The 23,165-nt window shown below is 39.2% G+C and overlaps 1 protein-coding gene across 5 annotated transcripts in view; it reads right to left on the bottom strand.

The window, feature by feature from the left end:
- The window catches only part of ADD3 (adducin 3), a 92,168-nt gene that overhangs the window by 49,126 nt on the left and 19,877 nt on the right, over positions 1-23,165 (bottom strand). For 4 of the 5 annotated variants that reach the window (XM_074545197.1, XM_074545196.1, XM_074545200.1 and 1 more), the window contains exon 2: positions 9,502-9,547. The exons of the other annotated variant lie outside the window; for it this stretch is intronic. The gene's annotated coding sequence lies outside the window, so the exon portion shown is untranslated. The remainder of the gene's footprint in view (positions 1-9,501; positions 9,548-23,165) is intronic. 5 annotated transcript variants of the gene reach the window in all.

Genomic DNA, 23,165 nt, shown 5'->3' with positions numbered 1-23,165 from the left:
TTGACATCAGCGTGGTAATACAGTTGCTACATCTCAGTGTTAGGGTGACATGTAAATAAACAAAGCACTCCTTTATAGTAGAAATCCTTTAATGGTTCATGCTGAAAGTGGAGTAAAGGCAACAACAAACCCCTCGCATCCATCAGCCCACTACAAGCACCTTGCTGTATTCATGGCAATAAGGAGTTTATTGCAGTGAAATGTATTGAATGCACTGCACTGAAATGTATTTTGTAAAAGCTGATTTATGCTCTCCTCCTTACATGACAGTTAGATGAGCCAGGGCTGAATTGGCATGATGCATGACAAACATGCAACACCAAGTTATGGCGAAGATGAGAGGATTTTTGAATACTTATCTAAATCATAGAAGCTTATCAGTACCCACCTACAAACATATGCTTTCTTCCATATGACACAATGTGCAAAACAGCAATGGTGCAAACTTCATGATTTATGCTTGAAAGAGAATAGCATAATTTTATCTACAGTGTATACTCCCAAAGCCTAAAGGAGAGATTTGGTGAAAGAAAATATTTCCATGGAAGTAACTTTATCTTTCTGGTAACCTTTGGTCATTTTGTAATTCTTTGGTACAAACCTGGTATGAAGCTGACAGATGCTGAAGAGGGCTGCTCTAGTAAATCTGTTTCACTTTAAAGCTATTTCACCATCATTAAGTACCTTAAAGAGGCTCTAGCCGTGAAAAAGCTTGAAGCTGCTTTTAGTCCAAAAAATATTTTTTTCCTAAAGCCTGGTATGATGCCAATATGACACTTTAACTTATTTATTTTCTATCTTCTTACCAAGAAATGTGTGTTATCAGTAATGTAAGAAAGAGTCAGAAACATTCAGTGTGATGTGCACCAATCACATACAAAGACAGGAGAAAATTCAGACTTGGCAGATTTCATAGGAGTCTGCTTACAGACAATGCCACACATACCACAAAGTAAGCTTCACCTACATCTTGTGGTCAGAACCTGACCAAAATTAAACAAACATTCACATCTAAATTAATGTACACCAGCAGTCAAAGATTTTTATTACATATGTGTCATTAAGTGTTCTTGAGGCAACACAGTTAATTTCAGTCCACTGTTTCATATAATCCAGTTATTTATTGGGGTCCATCTAATTTATCACATAGTTGCATTGTGATATAGTATTCTGTTCCTGGCTGTTAAGCAAGTACATTTTTCAAAAAGTTATGCAATTACAGAGCAAGTGATTGGGGGTTTTTTGCATTTTACACCAACAGCAACTTCAACTCTGCAAGCTGAAGAGGAGGAAAACAAGACCTAAATAACTGCATGTCCCACCCTAAGGTTAAAGGCCATCTATCTGAAATGCACATGAGCACATCCCTCAAATCCTGAGAAGTTTTTGCCCATGCATTTGCCCATGTGTTTACCAATTTTGTGGTCTTTGTTCCTAATGAAACACAACAACTTGCCTGTACAGACCTGCAGGTCTGTGGTACCCTGGCTATTCCTGGAATGCTTTTAATACATTGAAATTGTGTTTGTCTACCTTCCTGCTCTGATCTCACAGCCATTTTAAGCAACAGATCACAGCTGCCAGATCAGTGTTGTCACTGGTGGTTACTGTAAGCTCTCTTGGGTAAATGGTATCTACTCCTGGCAATTTGACACTTTTTTTTTTTTCTGTGTTCTAAAAATCTTTTTAACCAACATTTCAATTTGAGACCAATTCTCAAAATATGACCTGCAAAGTGAAGTTTCTGCCCTAAAATCTCTCAGGGAAAAATCTTGGATAAAAACCATTTAGCTTTTTTACTGTGCCCTATGTTCACAAGGTATTTCTTCTATACTTCAGTCATCTATCAGCTCTCCAGTCTGTCTGGCAGGATGTTCATTCCTGATGTACTTGAAATGATTCAATTTAAAGGATTTATTGCTGGCTCTGGTATCTTTAGCAAATTGTTTCTCAGAATATCTTTTGGCCAGACTTATTATACTTTAAAATTTAATTTGTGAGAGAGTCTTTTTCCTCCTTCTATTTTCTTCGGCAAAAACTTCAACTTTTGAAAGATAGTTCCTTGTTGCTAAGAGATTCCTAAATCCTGCTATAAACCCCTCCTTGCCTCTTAAAAATAAAAAGTAGCAACAACAAAAAGTTTGAAGTCTTCAGAAGATGGGTATATATTTTATCCAATTTCTCATTCATTCTTTTAAAAGCCACTTTACTACCTGCAGACTTTAACCTCCTTATAACAAGCATGTTCATTTTTATGACTAGCAAAGGCAGGAGGCTGGCAGGGAAATTGCACTGCTCAGACCCCTGAACCTGAATCAGACAAACACATTCCTGGGAGCCAGGGAAGAACAGCTCTGCTATCCCAGACACAAACGTGCTGAGAGAAACACTGATGCCTTCTGAAGTCATTGCCTTCAACAAGCTTCAGACTTGTACCCACAGGCTTTGGAAACACAAAATTGCTTCCTTCCATACCTTCATGGTAGCAGGTTGCTGCCCCAAACATCAAGGCGATGTTCAATGTAGTATAACCCTATTTGTATTGTGTGTTACAATTTTTCAAATTTTTTTTTTAAGAACACATACTCAAACACTGCAAACAGAACGCAGATGAATTTGTTTTATCGTTGTTTAATTGCAATATTTGAGGGATTGACTGCTTCAGTTTATTAGAAGTAACAGCCTATGTGAAGTGCAAGTGCTCCATTTCCATGGAGAATAAACACATTTCATTCAGCAACTCACTCACCAATTTGTGTAGCTGCACTACTGTTAGTCCAAAAAACGTGATTAAATTGAATTTAGAATTAAGATAATTATAGGTTTCTCCAGTTAATGGTATAGATAAGCTTCAAACTGAACTTCTTGACATGAAACCCTCCCTATTTCTATGTTAAGGTGTAGACCCTGGGTAATAGCAGCAACTCTCAACCACTGCAAAACTGTTCCTGAAAGTGGAGCATAAAGAAATCAGACTTTCATGTTTTGTTAGTGATTGTTTTTACCCCATTCCCCTTCAACCAAGACTCCCCTCAGCCTAAATGACACACCACAAATCACAGTTCCTAGCACTCCACCCTGATAACCAGCAGAGACTTGAGTGTTGGCAAGTCTCAGTTAGCAGCAGCCTAAGCTCTGCAGGAGCAGCAGAATTGAGGGAGCATCAGCTGCAAAGAACTTGACTGAGTTTGTTTTAACTTGACACACAACAAAAACAAAAAACTGACTTTCTAAATATCAGCATTTGCTAAGGATGTTATAATCTCTGAATACAGCCCGATAAGTGAAGGGGGGAAAAAAAATCACAAACCCACAGGCTGCTGCTGAAGTTAAATTGGTACTGAGTAGGAGAGTTTCAAGATTTAGAACTACTTTAGAAAAAAAATTCCAGTTTTAAAACACATATTCCTCATTCACTCTACAGCTGATTAATAAAGCCAGACCTGATAAAATCCAACAATCTCCACAGTAAACACACAATGGGGAGCTAATATTCATATAGCCACATTTGAGTTTTTTATGCTTTACAAAGATTCAGCAGTTTTAAGTCATCAGGAACAGATTTATTCCTACACCAAGGAGCAAATAAAAAAAATTAAGTACAATGTGGTAGATGTAGAGAGACACAATTAAAGCCATTTCATTAATGGCTATAATGCTAGCAAAATAGAATGAGTTTATCTTTTGGAAACAATATTTAATTTTAACGTAGATCTGTTCTCCTGCAGTTACAAACCCGACCACTTAAAATATACCAGTCTGCAACTTTGAATAGCATTTCCAGCCTTAATTCCATCATCACAGAGAAAGAGCTGAAAATCTCATCACCATGTCACAAGCAACTGAAGAGTTACATCAGCGCCTCTTTGCAGAGCTGTTCTTCATTAATTTATAATTAACAGGGTGTGATAAAACAATCTGTATTACTAACTTTTAACAGCCTTCTTGTGTCAGCTGGAAATGTTTGTGTGTGGTGAACACCAGAGCTCCAGTGCCTCTCTCCCATGTCCAGCAACTCCCTACAATTCCTTCTGGAGGTGCCCACCAAGCTCCTCTGCCCCTTCTGAAATCAACCTCACATGAATGCTGTCCTCTTCCTCCTCCTGCCTCCCATGGAACTCTTTATCACATGGGCTGAGGAATTTGACTGGGAATGAGATACAGACACTTATCTGCTGCCAGCAAACTGTTTCCATGAAAGGGACCTCGGAAAGGGAAAATGGCAAAGAGCAATCCAACACTCTTCAGCATGTTCCAGGCACTCAAGGGGAACAAAAAGCAAAAGACAAAAGGGGAAAAAAAAAGCAGCACCAACAATTCAGTATTTTAACAAAAGTGAAATAAAGCCTTCGAAAGCTGTGCTGTTTTGGAAAGTCTGAATGTCTTTTTCCTAAATCCTCAGCAGAAGTTACAGCTACAGAAATTCTGCACAAACTCAGGGATTAGCAGCATGCCCGAGGAGGAAGTGGGATCTTTGCTTCAAGCACCCAATTCGCATTTAAAAGGTTGCAGGAATTTGGATAAGCCTTCCTTACTGCTTTGGATCATCCAAGAAGCAGCAATTCTGAAAGTATCCTAGGGTGATGTTTTCCTGTTTTACTTATTAATCTTCCTCATCCTCAACTTCTAAGCTACACCAGCTTTCCATCACAGCGAGAGAAGCAGCATAAGTGCTCAAATTTAGTCTGTTTATGTCAGAGAAACTTTAAGTTTGGCTTTTTTGAGACAAGACAATCATCACTTGGTGCTGAGGTTACAAAGAACCAGGTTCTGTTGTGTAACAACAATCTATGCTGAAAATTATCATGTTTTTAAAATAATGATTAAAAACACAACCAACAACCCCACAGCTCTTTCACATATGTACTAAAAGCAACAGGAGTTACACACAAAGCAAGTGTTTTTTCAGGAGAAAGGCAACAACTACAGAAATGTTGAACAGGATCTCCTTTTATATATATATTTTTTTTAATTCTCTTTGATTACTGTAACTTGCACAATATATATCCCACATTTTGTTTCATTTGTTATGAGTATCTGGGCAGAGCTCCAGTGCTTTGGTGAACTGGTCACAGTGAACAGCTCAGTTCAGCATGAGCACTACCAGCAGCAGGGAAAGTTGGAGAAGTGGAGGAGATAAAACACCATTGTCACATCCATACAGGACAAGGTTGAGACAGCCAAGTAAACAGGAACTGAGTTCCAGAGAGTTTCTTCACCTCAACGGGAAAGAAAAGTCCAACCAATGCAGGACTTTAAATGCAAATCCCTTTCACAATTAATGTGGTTACCTTTCAATCTGAACAAGAAAAACACAGATTGCAGAAACAGCACAAATATTACTGTCTGCAACTACAAATGTTTAATGAGATAAAAGCAAAGACTCAGACTTCTATGCATTGAAACTTCTCACACTAGGAATAAAAAAAGCTTTAAATTGATTCTCTAGATAAAAAAGCATCAGATTACATAATTGTATGAAATGTGCATAAGCCCAAATCCATGTTTAATTTTGTCTTTGTTATTAGACTGCAAGACAACTTCTTTTTACTGGAAACAGGCACTTAAGGCAGAAATATACTTGTGTCCCATATTCTGTTTCAATATTCATGCAGACAGGATTATCTACAGTCACTGACATTTGAAGAGCCACATCTGGGCAACTTAAACAGCACCAATTAAAAAACTGACCAGAATCAGGAAGTTCACTGACAATGGAGCTCAGAGGGGCCAATAAATTTACATTTAACCAGAGGACCCCAGGCTTTTGAGATGATTAAATATGGTTCCATCAGGGCTGGTAGCTGAGACAAAAGATGGAGAACACAATCTTTCCATATTTGCTGAATACATTCAGGAGTAAACACTTATTAAACACTTTCCCTTGCTTGACCCTAGGAAGCATCATGCCTGAAGGGATTTTGAGCCAATGTTCATCCCAATTCCTCTCTGATGGGCTGGAAGGGTGAGGGCTGTTTGGAGAATGGAGAGGGAATGGTGAAAGATGCTGGGCAGGGTGGGAGGAAAGCACTCAAGAGCATGCTTAAAATAGTCCCACAGACACATCTAGCCTCTCTCAAGGATTAGAAAGCCCAGGGGCTCAAAACCATCAACACCACAGCAGCCTAGTTAGGAACATGACCTTCAGCAGAGCTGTGAAACAGGGTGTGTGCAGGTGGCAGGAATGGTTCACTAAAGGCTGACACTTCAGCAGGGCACAGAGAAAAGTTTTCGTCAACTCCACGCTGGTAACATGCAAGAATACTTTGGCAACTGTCCTGCTCTGCCCTTGACCTCTTCCTCAGTCCTATGTGCAAGGGGATTTTAACAGTCTGAATGAGTAATGCCACCTGCAGCTTGGAAATATGCTTCATATCCAAGAGACCTTAAAAAAGAAATATCAACTTTACCACTTGCTGAATCTTTAGAGCTCTGTGAGATGTTTTCGAAAACAGCCCCAACAAACCCTTTGAACGTTTCAACAGTTCAGGACCTGAGCTCTCCTCACACAAACCATGGAGAGAGTGCAGCTTTCCCAACAGCTAAGAGACAATGTTGAATTTTATTTGACCAAGTGACAGCTACACTGTCTGTATTTCAGGAAGGGCTTGGGGTTTTATTATTATTTTTAAAAGAAAAATCAATTCAGGTGATAGACTGGAAGACAGATTCCTGTTAGTGATGCATCTTACTGTATTTTTGTACAGTTTACTTTTAGATTGTTCCTTAGAGCAGGAAATAAAAAGGCCATTGTTTTACCACGTTCTCCCATCATTATAATGAGATGCATCAGATTGGAGTTATTGAATAAGCTGAAAAATCCCCAGGTTACATTCTTCTTCGTCTTCAGCCTCGCCTTTCAAGCAAGCTTAACTCTTATTAAAAGGATCAGGGCTGTCCTCAGGCATACCCTGTCTTTAAACATGAAGCCCCAACCACATTTTATGGAAAAGAACTGTCAGTCTCTACCTTTGCCAAACTCCATAGCAGCTTTAAACAATTATGCAAGACAGTAGATTTTTATTCCAGGCTCCTCTTACTCAATATCAAGTTCTAAAAATAATATTTTTCTTTCTGCTAGGGTACCTCCAAATAGTGATGATCCAAAGGCATTAAATAAAAGAAAGTTACAACTTAAAGAGTGTGACACAGATTATGAATAAAGAAACACTTCCCATATGGAAAAGTTTTTAAAATTTGACATTTCTTTTCAATATGTGTTAATCAGAAAGACAGTAGTGAATTCTCACTGCTTCAGACAGAAAAGAATCAAACCTCTTGGGACACATTACACAAAGGCAATTGCAAAGAAGGGAGAACAATCCTGTAGTTTCTTTTAAAACCATACTCTGTGTTTTTTTTAAATGGCTGGGAAAGTCAGCAGTTTGGAGCCAGCCACATGTTACTTATCAATGCTTCAAATGCAGGGTGAGTTAGAAAGGCCATGCCTGGTTCCTTTTGCAACTGGGAAAAATCTCTTTTGAAGTCTTTTTGAGGGACTGATGGGGGAGAAAGTGTCAGGAAAAGGATTTGACAGGTTCTGCACAGTGAGGGGCAAAAAAACGTCAAGAGTAAAATCCCTTGTCTAAAATGAGCAAAGAGATAGAAACCTCTCCTTCAGCACTGGAGACGCCAGATAAAATGTCTAAGAGTCCCCTGTATCTTTTTTCCAGCTACATATTAATTCCTTTCTATGCTTTTTGCCAGCTTCTCATTTTACCAGGAGCCTGCAGGAGAAGCCAGTCCAACACTGCAGGGAATGCAGCCACACTGGGGCTCCATGTCTAGCACCCTCCCAAGATCCCAGGAAAACATCTTGTATTTTAAATACCCCAAGCATCACAGAAGGCCTCAGTTTCAAGGTGGAACCAATAATCTGAATCATCTTAAAGCAAAAGTGAAAGGATCAAGACATTATCCAGTTTCTTGAAATGAAAGGTATTATTGATGAACACATCAGTGACAACAACACTGTTGGTTTTGCTCTTGGACAGCAGACAGGTTTTGCTCTCCTGCATTTTCAATTCTGTCTAAATAACAGACATGAGTAGTTTTGTAGCATGTGCAATGTAAGTGTAACCACCACCAGCAGCTCAAGAACTGAACACATTTTGTTTTTACCAGGACCATAAGTTGCACTGCCCTTTCTTTTAAATTCTCACACTCTTCAAACAAAAAGAAAATATCCATTATTTTTTTCATCAATCACAAAGGCTCAATATAACTCATCTCTGAAAGTTGTATTTATAGTAGAAATTTGAGAAAATAATTCCATATAAACTCTGCTCTCATCTATAGCAAACTGCTTTTGCATGTGTGGCACAAGGAACCTACACAGCTACAAACAACACAAACTTGGCATCCCCAGGACAGAAAGGACCAGAGGTCACTAAATCACTACTCACAAGTAACAAGTTGGTGCACTCTTAGTGGAAGGAAGCAGCTCAGCTCCTCTCAATTTGAAGTGCACAAAAGTATAAAATCAGCTTTTATTACCAAAAGCCATTGTCTTTCCATTTTGATGAAGTGATAATATTTTGACTTCTTCCTTGCTTCTGCCTCATAGCGTTCCATTTGCAAGGTACATGCAGCATCTCACAGATAATACTTCCCAGCAAAGAAAGGAGAAAAACTTTCTCCAACGAAGAAAAATCTTTCAAAAGAATCCTATTCAAGGGGTAGCAACAGGATTATTTTAATATAGTCTTTTTAGTTACATAACAGACATGAAAATGCAAGTTATAACACTGTCTTACTTTAATAAAGACCTGGGGAGCTAGATAAAAGAGTGCTAGACAAAAAAATACTTCAGATAAGAGATTAGGCACTCAAATCCCTAAAATATTCCACTGCAAGAGTGTTTGCTGCCTATTATTATAAAGACTACAAGACAATATATGTTATCTATACCACAGATACACTTGTAAGGCATTAACAGAAGTGTCTGAAAAATGCATAAAAGAATCCCCAGTTCAGCTTGTAGAATCCAGGCTGCTGTCAGGTTCTGCCATCTTCTCACCACTCCTTTTGCATCTTTAGAGCTGTACATGGAGCAGCTAACTGCTGTAAGCTGAGTCTGCTAACTGCCCTGAAGAAAGTCAAAGCTGCAATCACCACACTCACTCACTTGTCTTTGATGAGGTTTATCATCAGCTGGTGCCTGTACCCCACTGTACAAAAAGATAATATCCACCTCAGTGGGACTGGAACTTGCAGGACACCGCAATATCCCTATGTCTGTGCAGTTCTATTATATATTTACAGCAAGTATTATGCAGCTTTGTTCAGACTCTTGTACACACACCAAAGCTAAGGTAAAATTTCACCCCACAAAAGTACTTTGCACAACATTAATGAGATTATTGCGATGGGGTTTTTTGTCTGTGGTTTTTAATGAAAACATTTTAAAAGTGGCAGTTCACTGATTCGGTTCCCTCTTCCCCCCTAATATTGTTACACTAGAATACATCAAGAATTTGGGCAGTAAAATGTTTTGGGTACCTTGAGTTTTTCCACAGCTCTCCTCCTCTCTAGTAATACGGTTGACCTGGAAAACAGAAAAAAGACATAACTGACTTGTGGTAGGCTTCTCAACATAACTAGAATATACTGTATACTGTATATTTAGCTTCTTGAACCCCTTTTTAGAATTTTTCATTGAATTAAATTTTAGTTTGTTATCACATAATGCATTTTTCATATAACAAAATCTCAAAGGGAAGTCTCATTTAAGAGCGCCTAGCTGGAAATCTCAGGTTACAACTCACAAAATCCAGACTACTTGCTGCATTTTTAAAGTAGAGCATAGCAGCCACAATCCACTACTCCTCTGGCAGCCCTGAGGAAGCTGAGCCCCAGAGCAGAGGCTGAGCTGGGGCAGGAGCAGAGCACAGGAACACAACAGCTCCCTTTGAACACTACCCGTGCCCAGAGCTCCTATGGGAACAACTGCCCTGCTCCGACCCTTTCCCAACACCAAGCAGGAATGGGTTTTCCTCCTGCATTCATCTTCTAACATGGAAGTAAAATGAGTAAATAAAATAGCAATTGTTACTTCTGTCATCTTTTGTCTTCACAGGCTTTGACCACAAGTTATCTTCAGTCAAACCTGACAAATTATTTCTAGCACTTTCCTTTTTCCCTCAGCCATTCCACCAAGAAAAAAGTTATTTCCTGGGGACAGGGGCCAGACTCCTTCCTTTCATGCATGCATACAAAACATATGCTACATTTTCTAAGATCTGTACATTGCAAATTAGACATTTTATGCGTTGTGAAAACATTGGGCTCAGCCTACCATGAGGCAAGGCTGGTACCTCTCACCAACTTGTTACCCTATTTGAATTCATCAGGTTGCAACAGACTCTTTCAACCATTCTCTCCTCAAGCACTACTGCTTAGGTTTTCTCAGCATATCACACTACAAATACTTCACCGGTTTCAACACTTCAGCAGCCTGGTTATCCCATTTCCCATCAGCACTAAAAGCTGGATTATTCAACGTGTTCTATGAATTTCAAGAGTAAAGAACTGACTTTCAAAAAAAAAAAACAATGTGCACAAAAATAATGCAAGTAGAATTATACAAAATTACTGGAAGACACTATAATTGCAAGATACTCTAAAGCAAAAAATAAAATTCCAAGAGAAGTAAAAATAAGATGTTATTGCATCTCGGTATTGCTCAAATTGTCTATTTTCTCTGAATTATTTACTTATATAAAGTCAATGCCTTGCTCAGAAAGTTTGCATTTAGCAATGAACAATGCACTTATATGTGTAATACAGGTAAACAGCCACAAGACTATTTCATCTACTTTTAGACCTGACAGGAATACAGATGTAGGGGAGATTCAGGGGACAGAATTCTCTCTTTAGGTGATCTTTGTGGGGTTTGAGCATATTTGCTCATTTTGCTGCCCTGCCAACTGCTCCCTGGCAGAGCACACAAAGCAATGGCAGTGACTGGGAAAGAAGAAGAAATCCACTGGCACCAAAATGCCATGCTAGAGCGTGAGTACTCCACAGCATCAGGAATTTAAACACTCTAACGTGACTGTTTATTCTTGGCATGAGTGCAGTTTATTTTTCATCTACTTCACACTGTTAGAGATAAGGGAACACTATTTTTACGCAAGCTCCTGATATGTTATTTTAAGCGTAGCCGTCACAAGCAAGAAGAGACTCTCTTCCAGGCTAGCAGCTCCTGTTTCCAGAGGGCATTGACAGACCACTCTCAGGCAGGAAAATTTCAAGTCTCTGCAATTTTCCAGCTTCAGGTCTAGGAGCAGTGGCTTGCAGAACACAGAGGCGCCCATATCTGAGGCGTGGGGCACCACTTCAGTCTCCCCAGCGTGGCACAGCCCTGCTCCTGCCCAGCACAGCCCCAGGACAGCCGTGGGCAGCTTGCCCAGCTCTGTCCCCACCTCTGGCCACTGCACAGGCTGGAGATTCTACAGCTCTCAACAGAATGGGGTACTGTAGGACAAAGCCAGAAACTGTGACACTGCAAACATAAAATGTTATTGAGCAAACTTCTTCCCGTCCTTTGTCACAAGCTCTTTGTAACAATCTTTTTCTTCTACTTCACATCCCTTCTCCCTATTACTACTCAATGCACTTTCACAATTCATCCCTATTCATCCCTACCCACTTCAAAATTCTCATTATTAAAACAACAACAAAAATATGTGACAATTATCAAACTACTCTGCCATTTAGTGCCATGACTTAATTCTCTCTGCTTAATCCAGCAGAGGCAATTTCCCATTCATCCTGTTCTACCCACTCCTGGAGTATGAGCAAGAAACTTTGACACAGGCACTGGTCAGGAAATGTCTTCACTGCACTTTGCATTGTTTAGGTGACATTCTCAGCTCTTGTTCATCAGTTAAATGACTCCATGCCCAAAATAAAATTATATAATCAGTAACAAAGGATGCAGATCATATCAAGAATGGGAAAAAGAAAATCTGGGAAGGAGTAAGTCACACATTAAACAATAAACTCAGAGTCACCGCTCAGATCAGGGAAAACAGCAATATACATTCTTGGATGAATAAATTTGGAGGAGAAATGGATTTTAACTAAGAGATGACAGCAGTGAGACAGATATTGAACATGAACAGCTTTGGAAAAATTTTCAATACATTTGAATAGCTGCATATGTCAGAAATCAGACATGCTACACTTGAAAATGCAAGTACAAATTAAATGCTAAATGTGGGCTTCAGCCTGTAGGACAAAAGAATTTTTGTGTGAGAAATACCATTTATCTTGAGAATTAAACTGCAAAAGCCACTTGGTTACTTGAGAGCTACCTCTGCCTCTCTTAGAGAAGTAATGTTTTAGAGCTGCATCCAGAAACTATGAGTAATCACAATGATGGATGGTCCAGGAACTGTTGGGATATCCCAAAGAAACATGCCCTGGAATGAAATGATAATCTTCCTCAACTACTCATATTATAGTGGCTGATCGGTGTGCATTAGGAAAATACACTTCTGGTTTGAATCCAAACCTTGAGTATTAAAGCAAAGCTCTAGTAAATATTTAAGAGAATTTTGAGTTCCAAACTGAAGAGCTGGCAACTAAGTTATTTCTTTTTTTTTTTTTCCAACAAACAAAACCATGAAAAGATTGTGCAACTCTAAGAGCCCTTAAGGAAACAATTGGGAATTTTTCATAACATGGTATTTCCTTATACTGCTGACCACAGGAATGCAAACAGTTCCACCAAACAGAGATTCTTCATTGGAAACAACTGGCAATCTAACCATGTTTCCATCTTTTCCATTCTCAGCACTCAGCATACAAAACAGATGATATAATAGAATACAGAACTGTCATACCAGGGCCACAAGACATCTTTACTATAAATCAGCACCTGAGAAACTTAACAAAAACATATTTCCTAGGGGCTCCAGAGAGAATTTCTGCCTAATTATTTAGCCCCTTTGATTAACAAAACTGCAACATTCTACTAATTTGTTGAATTTCCCTCAAATACTGTTAGCATCCCTGTCAACCCAAAACAGACCCCTATCCCCAACCATAATTCAGCATATCAGTAACATGACACATTCCCACAGAATTCCCTGACAGAAAGGCAGATGAGGCACAAAAACACGGGCTGATACTCAACTGAGTTAATGAAAGGAAAAGTAATGCTACTCTTTGTACCTTAGAAGACATCTCATATAAATCTAATGGGTAGATTTCCTCACCACCTTCTTCATTTAGGATTATTTGAGCAATGTCAACTGACATAATGAATCCCTCCAAAGGAAGCTGGAAATGTTTGTGTACCTGTACAGAAATGGTGCTCAGAACTGACATTCTACCAGAAGCTGCACAAGGAGAGCAAGTATCAGAAGGAGCAAGTGCCTCAAGGGAAAGGCAAGACAGGACTTACAAAGAGACCTAATTTTCCTGACAGATAATTAACAAGTCACTATCATGGAGAAAGCAATTTACACTCTGTACTGAACTTCATGCTGTGAAGGGAGAAATATAGGATAAATGAACATAGGCAACTGAAAACGCATTATTGTCAGAATTCAGGAAGGCACTAGGAATGGGAAAGGTGCTACATCAGCACCCTGACCAATATATGTCATTGCAAATTTGCAACTCAATTAAGGCAAGATTTTAATCAGAGCTACAACTGCACTTAATTCTCTCAATTCAGGCTGAAGGAAAGCAAAAGGAACAAGTCATGAAAGGAGAACAAAACTGGAATGTGCTACAAAGAGACCAAATTGTTTTCAAAAGGAAAAACCAAAACAAACAAAGCCAATGAAAGACAAAGCTTTATGGAGTTAGTTTGCCAAACAAGTCAAGAATTTTGGATGGTAGAAAAGACAGACAAATGTCTTAACTTCAGATAGAGACATAAAAAGACTTTGCTAGTGTGGAAGTGTTTACAATCCATGGCAGAGAGATTATTATGCTTGTAGTCAAGGAAACCACTCTTACAGGATTTCAAATTTTGGAATTCCCCTTTCAAGAGGGAACACAGGAAAATCCTCCATGCTCTTCTAAAAGCAGAATGAATATGGCTCTAGTGTCCCAAACAGGGCCACAAGACTTTGACAACACACTGGTTCCAATGGCTTCACAGAGCAAGAGGTCACCATCATAAATGAAACACGTCAGTACTGCACTTCCATAGATCATCAATGATAAAATACCACTACATCCCATAATATTTTCACATACAAAACCATTTACCAGGAGTTGCTAAACCAGTAGCTAAAATTTTCAAGCTAGGCTTTATTTAAATTACTGCATCTCTTGATGTTTTCTTTCAAAGGGATGCCCACTGAACTCTCAGAAGCTGACCTTTCATCACAGCACACTGCTGGTCTTGGAGAATTCATCTTTTCTGAAGTTACAAACAAGCGAAACCTCCCCTCCTGTTCAAATCATTCTGAAGCTCTAAACATAAATTATACAAAGAAACAGCTTGGTTTAATTATAATAGTAGAGCAAAACTTTTTTTTCCAGTTTTTATCTTAACTACATAACAAAACCCCACTTCAGCTGATACATCAAAGTGTGCTGAGATTTAGAAGAGAAGTCAAAACCTATCTTTTATTTTTATTGCTGTCAACATCCTAAGAAAAAAATATGCACCAAAACCTTTTCAATTTAATCTCCCTGGTGTTGCTAGAGTACTACCCAGACTCTGCAGACTGTAAAGCAAGGCAGCACTTACAGCACACCACGATCACCATAATTAGAACATAGTAATACCAAGTGATGCAAGAAATTATTTGCTGGTTTTCATTAAAATGCACAGTTCATTTCTAATTTTTCCTACAGTCACTGCACCAAGATGCATGTTCAGAAAGGCAAGAAACTACTAGGCAAAATTTATGTAACATTTATACTCAAGTTGAATTAGCACTACGATCACTAGAAGCTTTGGTGCTGATAAGGAAGCAGAGACTGATTTTAGAAAAATATTACAAATTAAAGCTATTGAAGAGCAACTGAAAAGCTTTAATTATGACTTCTGGCTGAAATAAATACATATTAAACAAAGGTGTTAATTCACACTTACTTTATGGGTTATTGTTTATAGTAACTGGCTATTTAATTTTACCTTTGTCATCTGATAAACCCCGCTAACAAAGGTCCAGTGCTCAACAGTTTCGTGTTGTAAAGAATAAAGTTGCTGTCTGGTATCTATCTTAATGACTGTTTCTCAGCAAGAATAAAACTAGTTTCAGGTGGGGTATTTTAAGTACTGCACTACTAAGTTTTCACATAAATACAATCCAAGCAATGGGAAATGACACTGTCAGAATTCATCTGAATGGCCTTATCTGACTGCTGGGTACAGTTTTGCAATAGACCTTCTAACTGGCCTCAGGGACGTAGTTTCTGCATTATGTACTTCTGCTGCCCTTGCTCCCTTCAAATGAGTGAGGTCCCTGCTGAGTGTGTTAATATACTGTAATACACTGCAACTCCTCCAGTAATGGCTGTGTCAAACCAGGCAAAACACAAGTGCTAACTGCAGCTCCAAATGCCTGTCTAGAGGAGGCAGACAGTGCTCCTTTAGCCTTCCTTATGAAAAACGAAAATACACCAAATCCACTTAAGTAAAATAATTGTCAAGCCATGTCCAATGCTTGGGCCATTGTGAAGGAAGACACCTAGCATTTTTCAGCTGCTATTTAATGCTCCTGAACCTTTTTCCCTCCTCTTTGCTTCCTTTTTGTCTCACTCCACATATATTCTTGCATTCAGACTTCTCAGATTTTAAGTCTCTCCTGAAAGAAAAAATATCTTACATTCCTTTATTAAAAAAAAAGAAAATGTGAAGGCCTGGCATGACTCCTTTCTCACCTTTTGTTAACACAGGTTTCCTGCTTTCTTCTCCCTGAGACAAAATCTCTCATTTTCTACCAATCTCTCAGTGTTAACTTCAACCCATTAGCTTTTGCTGCAGTCTCACTTCTGTCCTCTGCCCCCACCTACTAATGTAGAATGGTCATTTCCAAAGCTGCTTTTGGTTTCTCACCAGAAACCATCTGCTCCAATCATTCCTTCCTTGTGGCTTGCAGGATCCCACTCCTGGCAATGCACACCCCTTCCAGAACACCAAGACTACTAATGGTTGTAAGAAATCCGACCCTCCACCCACTGCAAGTCCCTTCTGTCATGCTACTTCTGATTCTGTTTTCAGCACCACCAGCCCATTCCTCTCCCTATGCACTCCTAGCAGAGAGCTGCCCAGACACATTGTGCTGGCCACCACCTCACATCACAACTGGAAGCAACTTCTTGTTCTGTACACAGACCACCTGCCTCCTACTCTACCCAACACAGCCCCAGAGCTTCAAGAAAGGAATGGGCACTTCATGGAGCAAGACTTCTGCTCCCTTGAGTTCCATTTCCCACACAAGGAAACAAGAACAACTTCCCAACTCGCTCAGGTATGTGCAGGTATTTATGACTCCCTTCTCACTAGATTCACATGTGAAAAATACACTTAAATTTTCACACTTATAAACCTAGTAATGTAATACCACACACTATGAGTAATGGTCTGTCTAAGGATACAAAGCAAGGCAAGATTCATATGGACTCTCTCCATATGTTTTCTCCCATGAAGTAAAAGCAATACCTAGCGTATTCTTACCCTATGTTTAATTTCTCAGCAATTCTTTTTGCAAGCTGCCTTTGTCACATCAATGCTAAAAATGTCCATTTAGGATGTTTTTACTAAGAAGGGATTCTTGCTAAATTAATGCTTCAACCACCAGAGCAGACACTGATTCCTTCCTATTCTCACCTTTTCCTTTAATGCTATTTTGATTTTACTTTGCAAGCCATCAAGCCCACAGCACCCCTTAACCTGCACTCACATAGAGTTTTGTCTTTCAGCTCTGCAGCTGAAGTGTTACTCTCACTCTACTGCAGCAACATTACTTCTGAGCATTCCCAGCAAGGTTACTGGCACTATGCAGCTCTGTCTGAGACTGACAAAACTCCTCTCATACTGTGCCTGCAAACAGGCAGAGAATGGTGGAAATAAAAGTGAAGACCTGCAGCTGAAGTTTGAGGGGTTAAAGAGGATTTTCCCCACACTCCCCACAGTGATTAGTGGGGCAATTAGCCCAGTTGCATCAAGGCAGGACAAAACCACCACAAGGAATCTTGGCCTGACAACAGATGATCAGAAGATGTTTCACCACATAAACTTCAGATGTATGATATTATTTTCTTCCAGCATTAACTTATGGATAAAGCCATAGGTGGATCCATGACACCAAATTATTGCTGCAAAGCTAATAATGTACATGAAGATCTTGAAACACTTCTCCTCTCTGAAAGACCAAGCCCCTTATTTATTAGAACAAGCTGTATTTGGAAGTTGAGGTTATGATTTGTTTACAAACTGACCAACTCCACTGGTGAAAGAAAAACAGTTTTTCATCAGTATTCACCCTATTTCATAATGACATTATGAACAGAAACATTGCCTCTTATATTCTTTTATTTAATTATGCTCATGAAACAGTGAATTCAGCCCCCAAACCTGAGAAAGGATCAAAACCAACTACAGCTTTATTTTTTTAAACTCTGTATCTCACTCGTTCACTTTTGACTTCTGCAAAGCTTAATTCAGCCAACCTCCACCCTAACCCCTGGGAGCATCTTGTACTTTCCAGCCATCTGGACTGTATTTACATTACTAAGAAGAAAGTCAAACTTGCTCATGAACGAAGAAAATCTCCTTACTATCTTTCTGTCTTGTCTCCATAGTTATCTTTTAAGTTCTTATTTTTTCAAAAAAATTACTGATCTCTCTGGGGACCTCACTCAATCTCCCTCATGAGCTCTACTGATGTCATACAACTTCTTTGCTTATAATTTCCTACTGCTGCCTTTAAAAAAAAATTAAAAATAGAAATTACTATTTTTCCCCTCAGTTTTCACCCTCTCTTCACAAAAGCCCTTACAAACAGCATGAAAGTTCATGAATGATGGATTAGGATAGAAGCAATTGTACCAAAGTGTTTATTTAGACAGTAAAAGTGACAGCTTTGCAAATAAAATGAACTATTGCCAAACTAAGATCAGAGACAAATTTTAAGAGGAACATGGACAAACATTTACTTTTGAACTTGTATCCATTTTAATGGTATTCCTACCCCGGGCAGTGACTGCTGCATCTCGGCTCCTACAGGACAGAGGAGCACGCAATATTTTAAAACTGCATTTTCATCAAACTATCAGTGCTGTGACCCTTCTCCCAACACTGCTGATCCAGTATGCTGAGGAAACTTGAAGAAAAAGCACAAACTGCAGAAGACAAGAAACTGCTTCAAACTGGTTTTACTTTCAACCACACGTCCTTAAACCCCACCTATTTTTTATTTTATCTGAGCTGCAGTACAAGTCTGCCTTTTAGTATTTTATAAACCTATTTTTCAGGGCACACTATCTCTTTTGATCAAAGGTAGTCTATAACTACAGCTTATCATTAAAAGCTATTTTGCAGATTTACTCTGCTCCAGTTGACATGCACCAGAAATCTGCATCAAGTTTAAATGAAAGCCAGATTGGTGTCTTAGTTACACAGAAAATTAATGAAAGCAATGAGTGATGCTTGACATTCAGCTTTTTAACCAGGAATTGAAGAGCTCCAATGCTTTTTGATGCCTGACCCAAACATCTGTCTGATTTCAAATATTAATTCAGTTTAATGAACTAATTTAATACCTGTGTAAGGGAAAAATGCCATGTTAACATAAATTAGAAAATACTTACTAGGAAGAAAAATACATTTCTAGAGGGATGTTTCCTTAAAGAGAACTCCCTACTGTTGTTTATTTTCTAGCTGAACCTCTGAATTTAGTGCAACAAAGTGACCCTTCAGTGGCATAAGGACTTTTCATGATCATGTCAGGTATCTTGTCTCTTCAGCAGCTCTTGTGGAATACCAAGGAGTAGAAGTTCAATTACAGATGTATGGTAGGCTGCACACCACAGCCACAGTAAGTTCATTAGAGAAATACACAGCAGAGAGGTAACAATGCATTAAAAATGTAATGAATATTGCCACATGAAAAAATAAGTACTGAAGTAACTCACCCAAACATTACCACATTCTGCTTGCTTTCTTTTAAAGATGCCAGTCTCTAGAATGATTCAACATTTTTTTGTTGAAAAAAACTTCCCAGTTTTTTCCCTCCTCAACTCCAAAACTCAAAAGACCAGCAGAGCAAATAAACAGTTTGTTATGGAAAGTAGCTGAAGTGCTGTGAAGATGCAGCATATCTCTGCTTTAGGGAAGCACAGCCAAATTACTTATCAGAAACAAAACCCCAGGAGATCTGTTATCATTTGAGCAATACCTCTACTAAAAAGGACTTCACCCCCTCCATTTCAAACTGTTCAAATTTTCCCCCAAATTTGCAATATTTTTTCTTTTTGAAGACATGGACAATAAACATTCAGGCAACCCTGAACTTCGTTTTCTTGAGACACAAGCTGAACATTTTATGCAAACTACTAAAAATAAGTTTTACTTCCAGCAGTGACAACTCCTCACAGCTTTAATCAAAGGAATAGCAATCACAGCTTAATGGGCCCTGTTCTCTAGAGCATCCAAGTTGAAAAATTATTAGTAGGAGAATATTTGCTGCAAAGAAGAGAAGAATCTGCCAAGAAGTGAGGAATAATATATTTTCACTTAAGTCTGCCTCAATTTGGTTTTACATGTTTCTAACAGAGAGAACAAAAAGTGACTTGATGCTCAGTCTGCAGCTATGGTATGAAATTAGTTTCTAAGGAAACAGGGCAGAATCCAAGGGACAAAATTTCTGTGTTTGGGCTGCTTCTGTAGCAAACACAGCATCAGCTGCAGAAGGCACATGAAGCAAAACTCCAAACTGATTAGGGATTGGACCTTTGGCATCCTAAACAAGCAATTTAAGTGGCAGGCTCACTGGTGAGGCACTCATCCCTTTGAGGAGAGCACAGAGGTGTAAGCAGGATGCACAGCAGCTCACAGCCACTGCCAGCCTGCTCCTCCCAACTGCAGTGCAGAAAGAGACACTAAAAATAATACAGCTGGTACTGAATATAGTCTGCTCCTTCAGGCATGCACAGGCTCTGCTGTGACTTTTAGAAAATCTGACTGCCCACATCTCAAGGTTCCTCTTTCAGAGGAAAAACAAATCTTCAACTAGTGAGGCGGAAAACTTTTCTGTCCAAGGACTCCAAGTGGGTCAGATAAAAGGTGCTGATTTTCAAGAGAGGTTTCCACACCTCGAATGCCAAGCAGGTTTCCCTGCTGTGATGAGCCCTGGGCTTTGGGGAGCATCCCTCCAACCTGATGGCACAGGGCTGCTCTGGATGCTCTCCCAGCTGGGGCTGCACCCCGTGTGCAGGGATTGCACTCAGCATGCAGACAGGCAGGAAGGGCAGCTACACCAGGGAGCTCCAGATGATGAGATCCTCCAGGCCAAAATAATCAGAATTCCTTGGAGAATTTAAAACTTCTGAGGTTTGTGGTGCACTCTGAAATGAAACATTCCTCCTATCAACCAGCCACATAACTCACTGCTTAGCAACAGAGGGTGCACACGTGTACCTGTCTGCAAGAGGGAAAACAACTCTTGTTATCCATCATTCTCACAACACAATTTCTCTCTGAGAATACACAGGGTTTGTTGTTTGTTTTTTAAAATTATCTTAAACTCACATTTCAGTATAAACCCAGGTCCCCTCTACATTCAGTAAAAACTAGATGGTGAGTTGAAAATAGAATGTTTCTAAAGCGGTTTCAACACAGGTGTTTGAGTGAGGCTAATTTCAACCTGAGCGGGAACTCTGTTTTGCTGTGTCAGTCTGGGCAGTGAAAATTCTTTTTGCACAGTTTTCAGAAGGAAAACATCAATGCATCTCAAAACCTCAGTGTCAAGAGTCTACTTCTAAAACTGTCTGCCTGATGCCCAGAGGTGACATCCAGCCCTGAAATTCCAAATACATTGCCCCAGGCTGGGGTATTATTTCCACTATGCTATTCCACTGCAGAACACACATCAATACTCATCTCTGTCCATAAATCAATGGAACCTATTTTAGGCACAAAAGCTTCAAAATAAATCCTTCTGACCAACCTCTCAAATTAATTATGCAAATGCTGTATCAAAGCGCACAGATAATTTTTACTTCAAATTTTTAAAATCTGCACAGATACTCTGAAATGAAAAGAAATGAAATGCCTAATTATACACACTGAATAATCCAGATAATGGCCTGTCACATGCATCATTCTGAATGCAAATCAGAACAATGGTTTTAGCTGTAAACACAATGTGGAAATATCAAGTAACTTTGATCTTGTCTTTGGCAAGAACACAGTTTCTTAAGATTACCTCCTGTATTCAGCGGGATATATATATATATATATAATATATATAATGAAGTATTTTTTTCCCTTTTGAATCTCAAAGCCTTTCCTTACCAAACATACTCTATGCGTTATTGCAAGAGAGATGAATTGTATTTCTCCAAATAGAAGGATGCTGCCTCTTACTGCCCTGCTAGAAACACTAAAAGCAAAACAACCCTTGTTTGATGCTTTACTTTCATTCAAGCAAAGTGTGATTGGTTTTGTATCCAAAACATCCACAAAGTGTGGTGGCACTCAAAAGCTCCTGTGCTGAGGAGCACATACCAGCTTAGGAGAGAGGAACAAAGCCATACCCAGAGCAAGCAGCCAACCTCCAAATCCCTGCTGTGGAAATGAGTCCTAGCACACACTCCAGGCATGTTTAGGAGGTAAGATTTTCTGCATTTCAGCCCACTTCTCCCTAACACAGCAAGCCAACCATACAGAAATCAAGTGACCTACCAAAGGAAGGGCTAAAACTGAATAGATGAGAATGCCCAGGTTGGACATGCCAGGGAGGCAGTGGAAACCACTGCTGTCCTCTTTGCCTGGTACTAAAAAATTCATTGCACCACTGCCCATGCTGTTAAGACAAATTTCAGCAAGCGTAAAACCTTATTTCATGACAATGTTAGTAAAGGGAGATTAGGCTTTTAATGCAACAGTTCCACAGCTTAAGGAATTGAGGCTGGAAATTAAAAATTAGGAATTTCAGTGGCAACTATGGCTAACAGTGACTGCAAGGTCCAAGTGCAACAGGAAAATCTGTATACTGCAGCAGTCTTCACTTGCCACCCAGCTTTGCTTTCCAGCACCTTTTGCCACTTACAGATAAAACACAAGATACTAAATTTCATGTTGTGGTTTTATTAGTTTTAAGGTATGAAGAAAATCTATGAAAGTAACAATACAGGAAAATAAATGCACAACTTTAAAGTCACCTCTCAGTAGCTGCATTTCTAACAAGATCCTCAGCTTAGGCTAAAGCCTTTATTGCACACACCCGGATCCCTTCAACAAAAATTACTTTAAAGGAGGGAAGGGAACATGTGCTGATCAACCAGAACACTCCAATAAATGGTGATGCAAAACTGCATGAGATACACATTGAAGGTTTCCCTGCTGTAGATTAATTCCGCTGGCACATTGAAGGCCAGCAGAATTAATCCACACCCAGGTCTAAAATAAAACAGTACTACAGAATTGTAAGATTCCCTAAGGAGGTGCACCTCAGCCAACTTACACAAGCCTTTACCTATCTCTGCAACTCAATTTTTACCACTGCTGAAAGTGCCAAACTCAAGAAAAAAAACAGCCATTTTCAAGGCAGTCACATTGAGAACTTGTACATCAAATTCAGTTAGGAAAGTGAACAAAACTAGGACAGACACCTTCAGCTTGAATTTGTTAAATGTTTAAATGATTCAAGTCTAATTGTGAGGTTTTAGCTAAGCTTTTCTTTTTACTCTTTTATAGCAATATCTCCCTGTCCAGAACAGGTTTCAAAATGTAAACAAGGATCTGTTACCTGCTTAAACAGGACACCTATCCAGTGTAACATTCATTAAGACACTACTTAAAACACTGTCTGTATTCTCCCTTTCTGTCTTCCTGACATGAACTCATCCCTCACTTGCTGTTCCATTCAACAAACTCTTGTTACTTGGTCCATTTCTGTTGGCAAAATGAACAAGTTTGTGTGTTTGTAGGAAAACAACCATAACTACTTGACAAACACCTTAGG

This window comes from Zonotrichia albicollis, chromosome 7 (genome assembly GCF_047830755.1).
Source record: "Zonotrichia albicollis isolate bZonAlb1 chromosome 7, bZonAlb1.hap1, whole genome shotgun sequence".
NCBI classification, from domain to species: Eukaryota; Metazoa; Chordata; class Aves; order Passeriformes; family Passerellidae; genus Zonotrichia; species Zonotrichia albicollis.
This window is presented reverse-complemented; position numbering and strand designations above follow the sequence as displayed.